The sequence below is a fragment of the Sitophilus oryzae genome, unplaced genomic scaffold, assembly GCF_002938485.1.
Source record: "Sitophilus oryzae breed Bouriz unplaced genomic scaffold, Soryzae_2.0 scaffold_1536_pilon_pilon, whole genome shotgun sequence".
NCBI classification, from domain to species: domain Eukaryota; kingdom Metazoa; phylum Arthropoda; class Insecta; order Coleoptera; family Curculionidae; genus Sitophilus; species Sitophilus oryzae.
Window position 1 is genome coordinate 2896931 of NW_022146210.1, and position 17193 is coordinate 2914123.

At 31.8% G+C, this 17193-nt stretch overlaps 1 protein-coding gene across 1 annotated transcript in view; it reads left to right on the forward strand.

Annotated features, from left to right (window-relative positions):
* LOC115878887 (alkaline phosphatase-like) overlaps positions 1-17193 on the forward strand; it is an 891059-nt gene that overhangs the window by 227965 nt on the left and 645901 nt on the right. The gene's annotated exons all lie outside the window — the stretch shown is intronic.

The following is a 17193-nucleotide window of genomic DNA, read 5'->3' on the forward strand; positions in this document are numbered from 1 at the left end:
CAGAAAGAAAAAAATCGTGGGTGTTTGTTCGACAATAAAATCGACGTTTCGCGACTTTATTGTCGCTTCTTCAGGCACCAAAACATATTAATCCATATTTTGCCTAAAAACATTCAATAAAGTCGCGAAACGTCGCAAAAACATTGTTTTCTTTCGAGCCTTCCCAAACATCCACGATTTTTTTCTTTCTGCGTACTAAATTTGTAATGTTTTTGTGCCAAAAGTTCAACACAAACTGTTTTATCATCATTTTACGAAGAAAAAATTATGATTAATTTAAAAAAGAAGAAGTTCTCAAATGTATCATTTTAGTCAAATAACTATCTACTCAACATGTTAATTTTTTGTCAATAATGACATATATTAACTATTTCCATTCTAAATATCTCGAAAACGGTTTCTAGAGATTTTTACGCAAAAAATGACGGAAATTTATATTTTTTACTCAGTAGTTTTATACAGATGCGGATGAAAAGTTATTACTCTTCAAAACAGTAATTTAAAAACAGTTCAATTTAGATTTAAATCATTTATCTTTAATTTAATCTATTATCTTAATTTTATATCTTCAAAACCTCTATTCAATTTTATTTAATTTTATTCTTATTTTAAGTTTACTAAGATTGCGTTTATCTCGCGAAGGAGAACAAAATCGACAAAATATCAAGATACAAATTTTAATCGGCATTAAAGGGCCTACACAGTTTAGCTAACAAGAGAAAAAAGTCAAATATGCACCTCTCTGTTAAATTTGTTGGCACTTTTTAGTACCTACTTACAGTTTTTCATTTGATAAAGATCGGGATGTTTATTTGAGTTTAACCTAAAATATAAAGTTCCAGTAATTTTTATAGTAATAACATTCTATCATGTCTCAACATTTTCTGGTAACGTAAAGAGTATATAGATATGTAGTAGTATTATTGTACCTGAAAGTAAAAATGCAGTAGACTGTGCATGGAAAAATCTAGGAAACCAGTTGTTGAAAACTTTTTAATTAAGATGCATATAATCTTTTTCACATCTGGTGTCTCTTAATTAATTTCACGCATCGAGAGCTTCCTCGCTTTTTAAATTTTTGCATTATTTAGTTTTTGTTCCCTGTACTGGTGTAGAAGTAGAAATTGGGTCTAGCCATGGTTAAATTCATAAAATTGAAAACTAGGTACTTCGCCCTTATTTAAAGTTAAATATCATTATTTTGTTACGGGCATTTATAATTTTGACATTTTTACAGGGAAACTGATTTTAAAGTAATACCATCGATAAAGCACTTTTTTGTATAGAACATACTCCGACAGTTGTTAATAAAAAAATAATTAACACTGATGTAATTAAATGTTTTGTATATAAATTTGCAGTTGTTAATATATTAATAATAATATACCAGGTGTTTTTCAGAAGTGGTTCATCCCTATATTTTTTTTTACTTTTTTAGGTAAAGAAACGAAATTTGCGGTATTAGTATATGGCATAAATCTGGATTGATTGACGTATTTAATTACGTTCGATCACTTCCTGTTTTACCGAAAATGACTACAACTTTTGATTTTTAAATGGCACGCTCAGTATTTTTTTAAATTTATTTGGTAGAAAATGACATTCTGAATGGAATGACATATTATGTGTCCACTTTCGACAAATTCAATTAAAGAAATGACATTTTAAATTTCAATATATAGGTAGAGTGTTGTGTTCTAGAGAGGCTGTGTTAAAACCATTAATTTTTAATCAAGGAGCTTTGGAAAAATAGATTTGATGTTTTTCGTGTCTTGTCCTGGCCGGTTAAAATATGCCCAAATCGTATTTTTAACCATAACACGGATTGTTACAGAGTTTTTAACAGTATACTATCTTCTCAATGAACACCTCAGTAGATTGAAGCTAAGAAATAACGGAAAATGCAGATTCTGTAGGAAAAATCGAGAAACACTAGAACATCTCATCACTGACTGCGCCTAGACGATAACCATTTGTGCCATGAAGTTTGATAACGACTTTGTTACGACTTTTATCGAATTGATACTCAGAGACTGTGTGATGAGTTATAACTGGTTGTTATTTTTTTTCTGGAAATTTATATTTTCAGTAAACTGAAAAAATTAATTTGAGAATTTAATAACTTTTTTAATTTAAATATTGATGGTTATTTCTTGCCACAGATTATTGAAATAAATTTACCATAAGTTCTTTAGTATTACAACTCGTTTGTAAAATTAGCCATACAAATTTGTAGCATGTAAGTAAATATGTTATAATATATCTGTATATTCACCAATATTCTTTGTGAATTTATTTGTGTATGTTTATCTCATAGTAAATTTACTTATTCACTGTAAATTTATATTTTAATATCACCAACTTCTTGTAGTGTTACTATAAAGTAATAACAAATTAATAGTTATTTTTTATACAAGACGATAAAATGGTATTTTATCGACGACCGAAAAGATTAATTCACGAGCGATGAAATCGCCAGTGAATTATTTTTGGGAGACGATAATGCAATTTTATCGTCGTGTATAAAACAATATTCTTTCCCATAGCGAGTTACGTTTTAAAAAATATTCAGAAATTATTATTTCAAGGAATTTATTATGAGTAGAAAAAATATTGTGCTGGGTTGGCGTTGGTTTCTATGTAATTTGACAAATAAATAAAGCTGTCTCTTTAGTTGTCAGTTTTGAGTCAATATTTTTTAATTATTTTTCTTGTCGATTGCTGATTGAATTGGAGCCAGAAATGGCTCAAAACGAAATAAGTAAATTACCAACAGATATTCAGGCTGAGGCGACAAACGCCATATCCAAACTACTTCCATTTAAATCACGAATAACTTATGAAAAGGAATACAAAAATTATCAAAAATGGAAGCAATTAAAAAACGTGCGAGAAGAAATAAAGTTTTTAACCTATTAAAGTATCATTTAATCTACTCTTGCAGTTAAAATACTATTTTACCTACTATTTTTGATAGATATAAGGCAATTTTAACAGTTGCTATGGAAAAAAATATTTTATTATAGTGAATTTACAATTACTTTTGTAAATTCACAAAGCGAATTTATAAGTACTTTTCTAAATTCACAAATCGTTAGTAAATATTAGTAAATTTAATAAAAGGCGTTTTATAATAATTATATTTATTATAAGGGTTAATAAAAAGTCTACGAATTCTGAGCCTAACCAAAATAGGTACAAAATTGCCATTAGATACAAAACAAAAACATACAAAAAAAGGTATCTAATCAAAATAGTCAACTTACGAACTTAGAGACTATCTGTTTACTATATATAGACTATGTATAGAGTCCTCTACTCCGGCCCTCTATTAAATATCTCTTCCGAAACACAGTCTAAAAGAATAAATAATATTTGAGATATGTTGATATAGAGAGAACATGGAATAATTATCTTTACATAAAAAAATTGCTAAAATTAAATTGCAAATAATTATGTCTATATACAGAAATTATATATAAACGTAATTAATAAAATTAGATAATTACCCTTAAATTATAAAAACACTAATCACCCACGCTCTGATACTTTTTCCTGAAATGTTCTTCGTCTTTCCTCCTCAAGGTTATTAAAAGATAAGGTTGTCTCGTAACTTTTGGACCAATAGGAGCGAAGCTGCAACTACGTCACAGGGATGCTACAGAACGTATAAAATCATAGATAACGGAATAAAAAAAATTGGCGCCGGGAGGCACGTATAGCCGCCCATACTAAAATATGTTAATAAAAAGTTGGTAGGCAGTTCTTTTAGTTTCAAAGTAAAGGAATTCCATTTTTTTTTATCTCAAAAACTGCGACTTTGACTGATTTTGATGTTATTACAAATTTTGTTGCAAATATTATTCCTAATCTTAAATTGAAAACCGCGTTTCGCTAACTACTGTAATTTTGGAGTTACGATTTTTTAAAATAACCCCCTCCCATATCCCCTTACCAACCTCCCACCCCCACCAAAAACTAATAGCCAGATTCTCGGGAGCCACAGTATTTTTGTGCCAAATTTAGTTAAAATCGGTTTAGCGGTTTTTGAGTTATCGTGTTACAGACGGACAGAAAGACGGACAGACGGACAGACGGACAGACGGACAGACAGACAGATAGACAGACAGACAGACACCATGGAAATATTTTGTATTTAGGTCATTTATGACCCAAATATCTCATTTTGAGTTAAATTAAAAAAACTTTTTTTTTACCGATCTTAATAGCCTACCATACCTATTGGTATGGTCGGCTAATAAAACGCAACCGACAAAGCGAGATAAATGTACTATAAAGAAAAAGAAACAATAAAGAAAACACACATCAAACAACTGAAAACTATTGACGTCATACACTATAAACCATAAAGTACACAATGAGTATCGATTCGAAAATGCACTCTCGGACTGTCGCCAGTTTTTATCCCTTTATCTATGAGTGGTAGCATTCCTATGACGTAGTAGATGACATTTCCGATAATGGCGGATCGAGTTAGGAGACAACCTTATATTTTAATAGCCTTGTTTCCTCCCAACTACGTTTTCAATCTATTACTAAATGCGCATTAGCTTTACAAGAAGTCACGTGACGTTGCGTCATTTTTTACTAAATATATTATGGTAAATTTACACAAGGTTTTGTGAATATGTCTAGACACATGCAATTTTACTACAAGATTGTATTTCTGATTTCATTTTAATTTTTAAACTCACAAAATTCATTGTAAAAATAATATCGTTTTGTAATAATCATTTAATATTAATAAACTGTTTTGCAAAATTACATTTTTTTTAAAACTATGTAAAAATGTCTCATTTTTACAAGGTTCTTATTAAAAATACTCTAATATAGCAATATTTGTTTTGTAAAATTACTAATACTTTTTTCAGTCAAGAAGAAACAACTTTTCCCATAAAGCTTCATTCTAAAAAGAGGACTACCCTCTCCGTCACTACCTCAGGCACTGTATGTGCTGTCATGTATCACGAGCAGAGGGTGTGACAACCTCACCTATATCAGGGTCAAAGGTCAAAGGGATGCGTGGCTAGATAGAAGACTAGCCTCTACTGGTCTCAACCTTGGGGCACCAGGAGATAACCCCATTCTATTCTCGTCTCCTTTACTTCTACATGCGGCGTTCTGAAGAATTGGACCGGCTAACCTTTGCGGTATAATTGACCTCAAATTCAAGGAAGCAATAGCAAAAGAGGGATATATCTTCTATTATAGATTCAAGAAAACACCGGTATCAGGTCTAAGAAGTTAAAGACGCAGAGAAAATGGAGACAGTCCTCCAGCCTCCATCTCACCGGTACCTTAGCTGGAGACAAGCTCCACAACTGTGAAGGACACGGAGGGCTAAGCCACAATCGTGAAAGGATACCCTCGTAGGAAGTAGATGCCCACTCCTCGGAGGATGAATATCTGTTGTCGAGGAGGAATACCCTACCCCCCTACAACAAGAAGATATCCATGTATGATGACCTAAAGAAAGGGGACACAATAGATCTGTAAGTTCGAGGTGATAACCCCACCTCTTACTCATTCTGCATTCTACAAATCGACTGGTCATTCCAGGTCATTCGGCCAATCAGTCAACCGTACCCCAAGATTGATAAAACAACATTTACTTCACTTCACTGTTAAGCGGTACGAAGTCAGCTAGTCAATACTAGTCAGTCGGTCAGTCAGCTGGTCAATTAATAAAAAAAAATGAATCAATATGATGCGTATTGTACTTTACTTTTGTCTGTGACGCTGCATTTTAGTAAGATATATAATTAGGAATATTATTTAGAACATACAGGATGTATTTTGTTCAGGAGGTTTAAAATCAAAGAGAAATACATTTTCAAACAAATACTTTCTAAGTTTTAATGATAGGATATAATATACTCTGATGAAATATAAAATTATGTTTGTTATATTAATAATCACAAAATACTCTGGAAAAAGATTTTAGTTGTAAAGACTATTTAAAACCATAATAAATTCAGAATTAAAAAAAAACAAGTTTGTCTTCCGCAAACGCGGTCTTATTAAAGAGTCCAAGCAAACACGCCGCAATTTTAAACGAGCTCATAAAGAGGAAAAACGGCCTCATCCTTTATTTTATACGAATTAGAGCGTTAACCTAGTGACACATTTATTATTTCAGAAATATTGCTGTAGAGTCTCCTAAATTAGAACGTAACGGGGAAATAAAACCAGTGTTTTAGTAAGCAGGCCAAGATTTTTCCTTGAATATTCTCATTTTATCAAAAGTGTTATTTATTAAACTGCGCCCCTTGTTTCTATAAAGTTTAATTCAGTGCACATTCTGTATCATTTTGAATAATTAATATTTTTTTGTTTTTGTTTAATAATACAGTTTAATGACAGTTCAAAGTAATAAAGTTTTATAATGGATATTTTCTTAAAAGGAAGTTACAGGAATATGAAGTCTCTGTAATTCAGTGTTTTCTTTAAAATATAAAGTAAAAAAATTAATTGGTGAATTTGTGTAAGGTGATGATTTACGTTAAGTTGCACCAGATTTATGAGGCGTGGCGCGGCGTCATTTTTAACCAATATTCCGTGGACATAGAACTACTACGTATCTCTGAAATCAAAATAAGTTCATTGGATACAATTTACCTCTATTAACAGTGCTTCGTTTGTCCGTTAGAGAGCCCATCAAACGTTAAAAAAAGTATACACACAGTTTTTCAGATATTTTAAGAACCGTTATTCCGATTTCAATGAGATTTTGGGGGTCTTAAGTGCTTTAACATTTGACTTTCACAAAATTCAAGAAAAAGTACGGGAAGGGTGAAAGCTATCCCCACCAATACATAAATTTTAGTATAAATATTTTCCAACTCCACCGACGACAAGTATTTACATTCTTTTGTGTAAAAACACGCCACAACGCATAGTTTTTGAGGAAAAATGTTTTGGAGAATTTATTTTTCCGAAGATCAAATATTCCGTGGACATAGAACAACTACGTATACTTTGAGTCAAAATAAGTTAACTGCAGATAATTTACATTTATACAAAAGTGCTTTGTTTGTTCGTTAGAGGGCATCAATCAAAAATAAACCCAAACGTTATTTAATTTAAATGTTATTACATTTTTTAAGCGTTTTTGAAACTTACTGTCAAATATAATTTGTGATACTAACGTAAAATTTCATGTTTTCACCAGCTAGGTTATTAAAGCATAATAGATTTTATGCGCCTACATAGTTTGATGTGACAACAAACATAATTCTGGAAGCAAGCTTCGGATAAATAATGTTTTTCCTCCAAAAGTACGCGCGGTGGCGTTTACTTACAAGAGATAAAAAATATAGTAAATACTCGGAGGACCATTTTACGAAAAAAAGATCGGTTGTCTGTCGAGTTGGAAAATATTTATAATAAAATTTATGTAGGGGTGGGTGTAGTTTTCACCCTTCCCTATTTTTATGAAAGCCAAAGCACTTAGCAAAACGTAGACATAGACACCCAAAATCTCATTCAAATAGGAATAAGTTCTTAAAATATCTGAAAAAATGTGTTTATTTTTTTGATGCCCTCTAACGGACAAACGAAGCACTTTTGTATAGAGGTAAATTGTGTCCAATAAACTTAATTTAATTCCAAAAATTCGTAGTAGTTATATATCCATGGAATATTGGGACATCCGGTTTATTATGGTAAATACCCACAAGTTTTGTGAATATGTTTATAAACATGGAATTTTACTGCAATATTGTAATTATGGATTAAATTTGATTTCTAAACTCACAAAACTCATTGCGAAAATAATATCGTTTAATAATAATCATCAAATTTTAATAAACTGTTTCGGAAAATATTTTTTTTTGTGAAACTAGACAAAAATATTTTTTTTAAGTTTCTTATTAAAAATGCTATAATATATCCATATTTTTTTTGAAAAATTATTTATAATTTATTCAGTGTACAAAATATCTTCTAGTATGTATTCTATACCGGGTCTCAAAAGTGGCTCACCCCTATAACTTTTTAATTTTTTTCAAATAAAAAAAAACTGGGTTGTTAGTATATAACATAAAATAAGATTGATGTATTCAATTGTTTTGGTCAATTCCTGTTTTACCGGAAATGATAACAATTTTTGATTTTTAAATGGCACCCTCGGTATATTTCTACTTTATTCGATAGAAAATGACACTCTTACGATGAATACAATGGCATTTCATATGCCAACTTTTGACATTCTTTGCTTTTTTCAAATATGCTAATGAGCCACTCTCGTTCCATTCGAAAAAATTGAGATATGATTAAAAATACGATTTGGGCATATTTTAACGGGCCAGGACAAGACACGAAATACATTAAACAATCAAAACTATTTTTCCAAGGCTCCTTAATTAAAAATTAGTGTTTTTAGTACAGCCATGGCACCCTAGATTTAAATTTAAAATACGATTTTTTAAAGCGAAAATGTAATAAGTTGACATGTGATATGTCATTCTATTCAGAGTGTCATTTTCTATCGAATAAAGTAAAAAAATACCGAGATTTCCATTTAAAAATTAAAAGTTGTAGTCATTTACGGTGAAACAGGAAGCGAAAAAACAATTGAATATGTCAATCAATTCTAATTTATGTCATATACTAACATACCGAATCTCGTTTTTATATCAGAAAAAAATAAAACAAGTTATAGGGATGAGCTACTTTCTAGATGCACCTGGTAGATAAACAAAAATAAAATATTTATGTCATCATTTAACATACGTTTTTCTATATATTTAAAAGTCCTGTTTGTCCAAAAAGCGAATTGAATCAGTATATTAAGTGTAAAAATATTTCTAACTTAATTTTGACTTTTCCAAATTTAAAAGAATAAAACCTTATCTCTCAAAATCATTTTATCCCAGTCTTTTGTGTATCTTCTGATAGAATTAGAAAAGAATGAAACTGGCTTTAATCGCGCACTTGATTTCTCATGCGGAATAATTTGCCGCAGGAAACCAGAATCGTTCATAAAGCACGGACGATGTTCGCTGTCGAACGTTCCCTCTGAACTATTCAATAAAAGAAAAATCCGGACCTGGACAAACGCAAAATAAACGGCTTCCATTGTCGAGATAGCACCTTTTACTGCGAAATAATTTCTACGGACTTGTCGCTCGTTAACCTACATGATACGCGTGCTCTCCAACATTTTCCTTCCAAGGGGATTTAAACAAAGGCCAATAATTTTACAGCGTCTATACCTCATTTGTATATGAATTCCACTGTAGTGAATTTTCAATTTTAATCTCCTGTGGCTTTCAAAAGTAAAGATCCCACATGGGTTATTTCATTTTCAGTGTTATTTGATTCCAGTCTCAATTATCACAGTATAGTTTCTTTCCGGTTATAATTTGAATACATTGGGACTCTTAATTTCGGCACTGTTTTTGTCAGCGTCATATAATGGACGAAGGCCTTAAGTTTTAGTACTTTTAATTGACTTTGGAGATATTATAAAATAATTCATACCCGCTATAACCAGTGAATGAAAAAATGGATAAAAAGCAAAATCATAATATACGGGTGTCCCAATATTCCCTGAACATAGGGGAACTACTACGTATTTTTGGAACCAATATAAGTACATTGAACACAATTTACCTCATACAAAAGTGCTTCGTTTTTCTGTTAGAGGGCATCAAACTTTACAAAAATATACCCATTTTATCAGATATTTTTAGAACCGTTATTCGGATTCGATTGAGATTTTGGGTGTCTATGTTTTGCTAAGTGCTTTAACATTTGACTTTCACAAAAATCAAGAAAAAATACGGGAAGCGTGAAAACTACCCCCACTCCTACTTAAATTTTTGTATAAATATTTCTTTTCGTAAAATGGTCCCTCTAGTATTTACTACATTTTTTGTCTCTTCTAAATTTATCCAGTGTACAAAATATCTTCTAGTGTGTAATCTATATATAAACGAAAATAAAATATATTTATGTAACATTTTAAGTACGTTTTTCTATATATTTAAAGTCCTGTTTGTCTAAAAAGCGAATTAAATCGGTATAATAAGTGTAAAAATATTTCTAACTTAATTCTGGCTTCCTCAAATTTAAAAGAAATAAAACCATTATCTCTCAAAATCATTTTATCCCAATCTTTTGTGTATCTTCTGATAGAATTAGAAAAGAATGAAACTGGCTTTAATCGCGCACTTGATTTCTCTTGCGGAATAATTCGCCGCAGGAAACCAGAATCGTTCGTAAAGCACGGACAATGTTTGAGATCGAACGTCCCCTCTGAACTATTCAATAAAGGAAAAATCCGGACCTGGACAAACGCAAAATAAACGGCTTCCATTGTCGAGATAGCACCTTTTACTGCGTAATAATTTCTACGGCCTTGTCGCTCGTTAACCTACATGATACGCGTGCTCTCCAACATTTTCCTTCCAAGGGGATTTAAACAAAGGACAATAATTTTACTGTGTCGATATTCCATTTGTATGTGAATCCCATTGTAGTGACCCAGTGAGCATTTTATTCCTTTAAGGGAAATGCGTTCTAGGTGATGTCCTTGTTACGTTACCAGGCCCTTCCTGTGCCTAATATGAAGCAATAAAATGCAGATACGTAACTATTCCCTAATGTTCCCTAAATGTGACAAAACTTTGCTCACTGGGGAATTTTCCATTTTAATCTCCTGTAACTTTCAAAAGTAAAAATCCCCCACTTTCTTTTTCAGTGTTAATTGATTCCAGTCTCAAATATCACAGTATAGATTTTGAAGTCAATCTGCTTAACAAAACTGTCAAATTTTTAATAAATCTATGATTATTTGTGAATATGTGAAACATCTTGAAAAAAGTTCTAGGTTTTTCACCACTAACTGGAAGAAAATATACAAATGAAAATAGTTATTTTTTGTAAACACCGCCCAAATCAAACGGACACCAATTTGTCAGTGGTATTTTACTAATGAAACAAATTTGTCTAACCGAAAAAAGATACTTAACGTTTCAAGCGGTTCTTATCCCGTAATCAGAAGTAATGAGAAATACTAAGAAATAAAATAGAGAAAGGGAAATTTAATTAAACAAAATAAATAAATTTCTCGAAATTATTTGAGGAGATATACCTTCTAAAACATTAAGCCTCTTTTTCGTTTGGTTGCTAAAAGAACACACATTATACAATACAACTCTTACATAAAATATGAAGTGCATAATTATTAAGGCTACGAATTTCATTTCTTTATTTTATGAGGTAAATTATTACAGAGAACCATGCTGTTTTGTTTTATACTTTCAATAACAAATTTAAGTAAGTTTTAGAGGTTATTAATTCATTATAATGATACACAAAATGTCTAATTGCTACAAACAATAATTTTCGGTTTGATACATTCAAAAGAATATTGTCAAATTTTAATCAATGGGATATAGGCGAAGTAAATTTGTATCTTTAGTTTAAGTTTTCTTGGACAAAAAATGCTTCAAAGAACATTTATCCTGCAGTTTAACGACAAGCAAGTAAAAATAATCGCTCAGTAATAGGTGGAAAATAATCTCGTTTATTTTGCGTTTTTCCAGGTTCGGATTTGTCTTTCATTGAGTCGAAAGTAAAGAAAAATCAAGTACACAATTAATTCTAGATCTTTTCTTCTCTAGTTTTGTCAGTGTATCAAAAATTCTGAATATCAATTTAAGGAGAAAACCAGCGGTGGAGCGTGGTATCAATACAAGGGGATGTAATAAGTAACTGTAATTAACATTTTACCAACAAGTTTTTTTTATTAGTCTTTAATTTTGAAGTTAGCACAGAAATAAAATGAGTGTTCCTTTTCTATCGAATAAAGTAGAAATATACCAAGAGTGCCTTACAACCACATAACCAGTGTTCACTTTTATAACCATTTTCACTAAGACGAGGACTACACAATTTAGTTTAGCATTAATATTCAAAATATGCTTTGGAGGTCCTTCTTCAATAGTTTTTAATTTTTCTGAATACACCATAGAAATGAAGGATGACTGAAAAATTATTTCTATTTTACAGCCGCACTCAGAACCCGGTTATCGCGACACGCGACTGTTTTTTACTTTATACCGCGAACGAGATGTGTTTGACAAATCGCATCACCCATTGACTAATACAGTGAAAGGAAGACGTAATCGCTAATCTCGGCTGATCGGAAGACGTAATCGCACATTAAATCATTGAAATTGAATTTAATATTTCAATAAATTTACTCAGAATTTTAATTTATTATAGGAGATCTCAGTGGCATTTTTAAATAAAAACGTATTACAATATTTTGAAGGGATGCAACGCATCACCCGCATCGATGGAAGCTTCGCCGCTGAAGAAAACATTTTGTTTGGTCTGGATTCAAATCTGGAGTATAATAATAAAAACAGAAAATATTAACTAGAATTGTGATTTTTGTCTTAGGTTCGTAGTGCATAATGACTTTTGACTTTCTGAACTTTATTTTTTAGCACACAATATAGAATAGAGCACACACACTTTTTTATTTTTTTTTAACAAATAATATTTCAAAGGAAACAAAAATGTAAGAATATCACTAATAAAACTAAATTATGAGCGCTGCGTCCTCTGTTGTGTGAAAAGAAATATTGCAAAGAACACGTTTTGTGTCGCGTAATGGACTACAAGCCAGTCGAAATAATTCCGTGGTGGATCGTGCAATCTCAGTCATGTAAGCCTGTGTTACGTTTGTCTTAGATTTATTTATTTACAAATTGTTTGGTGCAGTCGTCAGATAAAAAATGTCGGCTTGAATAGTTATATAAAACAAATATCGGCTATTTTAAAAATGCTCCCTAATTCAAACAAAAAGTTTTCAGATAAAAGTTGTAGATAATCACATCCCTAGTCAGTTTATGTTTTCCGATTTTTTCTAAAGCCTGTCATTTTTGACATATGACACAAACATATGTTTTTTTTTTTAAATGGAAACCATAGTTGGCCATGAGTTCATAAAAAACGCCACTTTTAAGCTTTTTAGCGATACAAGCTATATGATTTTTTCGAAAAATTACTGAGTGTAAAACTTACTAATTAAATAAGTTCGTCATAATAATGCTTTTATTTATTTACTATTCTAATAAACAATATGCATTCCTTCGGAAACTCTTTATTTATTTATCTAGTAATGCTAAAACACTCTATTTTAAAGTCGATTAGAGAAAATAGTATGATTCATTGACAAGTAATGTAAATATTTACGATCCGGTAAAATTGTGATGTAAGAGGAGGCTTAGCTTGCCTGCGGCAGGTCAGTAGTTGATATGCCGGTCGGCTGTTGTGTTGTGTTGTGTTTTGTCATAGAGCTGATATTTGGGGGTTGAGAGTCTTTTGACTATAAACGTTGCATGTACTGTAAGGCAACGGATCGTTTGACCGGAAGAAAACCTCTTGTGGTGTGACGTCTTGCCTTCGAGTTTGGTCTTGAGAGTTTGAGGTCTCCCTTGTCTTCTCGATTGACACGATGCGGCGTTGGGGTAGTGAGTTATTCCAATTAGCCTATTCGATTGGGATGCGAATCTGTTTAGCGGCAGATTTGCGTCCGGAGGAAGCCCCTATACTATTTCAGGTGACACTAGCTAGTTGTTGAAGATGATTAACCAATATATAACTGAATTATATTTAAATTAGATGGAAAATATGGAATGGGATATATTGAATAGAATATATCAGTGGCTAGGGGGCGGAGTACCCCCGGGTAAGTCTTACTATTTAACTATCAATTTTATCCAGATCAGTAAATGTTTGTTTTGTTATTTTTATGTACAATGAGAGAGTGCTTGCCAATGACCAACTAAATGGATATTTGAAGTGAATTTGCATTGTGAGACCCGGTTGAGTAAGCCCCAGAAATAAGCGATTTTACATGAGTCTGCGCCAATTTTTATCTTTCTTAAACAACTTCATTTAGTTAGCCATGTAAACAAGTTCAAATTGCTCTCAGAGATGTCAAACTGTCACATCCAAAAAAAAATATTTTATCGAGACGCAACTAAATAAATAATTGTAAATATTAATTTTTCAAAACTATTTTAAATTGGTTTAACTCTTCTTGGACCATACATTTTCTAAGATACGTTGACCGGTGACCGTTACTTACGCTTTTTAGAGAACTGTTTTTAAGACATGTTAGAAAATTTAAATTTACAGACTCGCGTATTAATACATTGGTTCCAAAATGACTTTCTTTATGAAGGTCCCCCTCGCAATAAAAGAAATGTTAAAAATTATTTATATCATAATTTTACAAACTCAGAAATAGCAAAATGTGGACTAGTTGCATGGGCTTTCTCGGTGAACTAACCTATCCGTTTTAGATTTTTTTATGCGGTATGGTTAACAATAAGGTTTACAAGGGAACATGTGAATCAAGACAGGCACTCGAACAGACGGTAAAAGTTTAATTATGTCGAGCGTTGTTTACGGTAGTACTAAAATAACTTAAGATAAAAGTTGATATTAGTTTTTTCAGATTAAATTTGTTTAATGTAAATTGTAAAGAACCATTTAATAAAATTTCTTTAAAAATTAATTATCAAAATTGAAGTTTTTTAAAGTCTTTTTATTTTCTTTATTAAGTTTTAAATCATAATAGAAGAAAAATACCATGCCAACCAAGTCAAATTAGTGAAGAAAGATAAGATTGGCTATCAGTAATCTAACTCAGTAATTTTTCAAAAAAAAAATATATTCGCGCTTATATCGCTAGAAAGCTTAAAAAATAGCGCTTTTTATGACGTCATAGCTAGCTATGGTTTCCATTTAAAAAATCATATGTTTGTGTCATAGGTCAAAAATGACGGGCTTTAGAAAAAAACGGACACCACAATCTCATTAAGGATGTGAGTATTCACAACTTTTATCTGAAAACTTTTTTTTGAATTAGAGCATTTTTGAAATAGCCGAAATTTGTTTTTATCTAAATATCTATTAGCCCATAAACTTTTTCAAAAATCCAAAAGGCGCATATGTTTGTCCTCACAAAACTGCAGTTCTTTCCCAATTTGACCGACTTTCTAGATCCAGTAGTTTCCAGATGCCCATAGAAAACATAGTAGAAAATTTACCCTAATGCTGTAAATAAAATATTTATAGCCTATGAATTTCCCCTTAACAGAGAATTTTGTTTTCCCTCTTGTTGTGCGTTTAGACTTGAGCACGCACGGACTGATTTTTCGCGAATGCTCAAGTGTAAACGGCTCTGCGCGCACGCTCACTCTGAATCTGTCTGTGCGCGAGCAGCCGCGAACGCGAGTCGTCTGGTGTCGGTTTTTGGTCCGTGCTCAAAGGAATTTTATGTGTGCGCGAACACTCAGTTTGCACCGGCAATTTGTTTTGTCTGCGTGCGTGCGTGTGTGATTCTTTTTTTGTTTTCTTCAATAAAACTCTGGAGTGGACCAACGAATCTTCGTTATTGTTAATAGAAGAATATGAAAACTTTTTTAAAAAAAATTATGAGATGAAAAACATTCTGCATATTATTCAAAAACCAAAAAAAATGACGCATGGCAAGACTGCAAATAAAATTAATTATTGAACATATCGATATTAATGAAGCACAAAAAAATGAAAAGTCGTTTTCTCCATTTAATAATATTTCCACAGTTTCTCCCCTACAAACGCCCCAGCTTGACATCAGCTCCCCTCACGACCTTACTTTTCCAAGTACGTCTGATATTTTGTAGATATTGAATATTTCAGAATATAGATCTACTAATACCCCATCATTTGCTTCTACCTTTATCCGATATAAACCCCTAAAATTTACCTACAATCGATATTTCGGGAATAATATAGGCGATGGAAGATTTAGGAATTTTAAAAAGGTACTGTAGGCTGCTATAAGTAGTCTCCAAGAAACGTAAAGTCAAGGCTCAACGTTCTCTTGGTGATATTGCTATTCTAAAATGTTTATCTTTTTTCGTAATTTTTGGTGTAATTAAATTTAGTAAATATTCAAAGTGGGGCCTGGCCATTCTCGTAAAGTTTTTGAACTAATCATAGTCCTCCTCAGACACTAAGTTATTTAATAAGATAGTATATCGATTTCTAAAATTTGGATTTGCTACCAGCGACGATGTTTTCGATTTTTCCTCTTTTTATATAATTAAACTATGCATAACAATGAATGCAGCCGCAACTATCTTTTGGTCGTCCATTGTTTTCACCACCACAACTCTGCTGTGCGCGCACAAGTGGATCACTTCATTCGTCGGAATCTAAGTTTTTAATTTAAACGAAGCCGAGAGCGCGAACGAATGCCGTGCGCGTACGCTCAGCTCGTGCGTGCTTAAGTCTAAACGCACCTTTACGGTTGACCCGTAGCTGCAAAACGGATAGACGTACTGTACCTAGTACCGATAGCGGTCTTAGCCGAAAACCGCAAGACTAGGTAGTGACAATATGCAAAAAAGATGAAAACCATTGATATTTATCTCCTCCTCGAGCTCCTAATCTATCTTCATGTACTTTTGACAAATCTCAATCTAATTCTAGAGGAACCGATTAAAATCGTTACCAAAACTGCAGGATTCTTTTAACGACTTGTTTAATTTGGGTAAGTTACTTTACATAGACATATAAATTATTTTTATACAGCATAATTGTTTTATTCAAAATGTGGGTTCTTATTATGAAAATAAAATGTCCTAAATAAATATTTTGTAATCAATAAGATCTTTTTTAGAACCTAAAACAAAATCGAGGCAACGTATAAAAAAAATTCTTACATAGCAGACACCGATAATTTTTCTGTTTGGTAGCAATATTTCAATATGACAAAAAAACTCAAGGTTGTCATCTGAAAAAACATAAATTTCCTGAAAGGAAAGGGATCCGGGAAAAAGGGGACTTTATATTCCAATATTTTAATACAGGACAATGGTCTGTGGGTTTTATGATATAGATTTTCGAATAAAACATTTTATTATCCTGTTATAGGAAACTGCAGCCCTATTGTATTTCAGTTGCTCGGGTGTTACGAACACGATTTCAGATAGTAAATTTGTTTTATGTTTTTCATCGGTACGTTAAAATATCGCAGAATTTCTTTAAAATTTTACCTCGTCGAGTTACTGGCATTTTGTAGCCTCTATTGTCGCGGTTTTCTTAGCGTCGTAAATTGTATTTGTAGGAAATCAATTTATAAAGAAAAGTATGTTA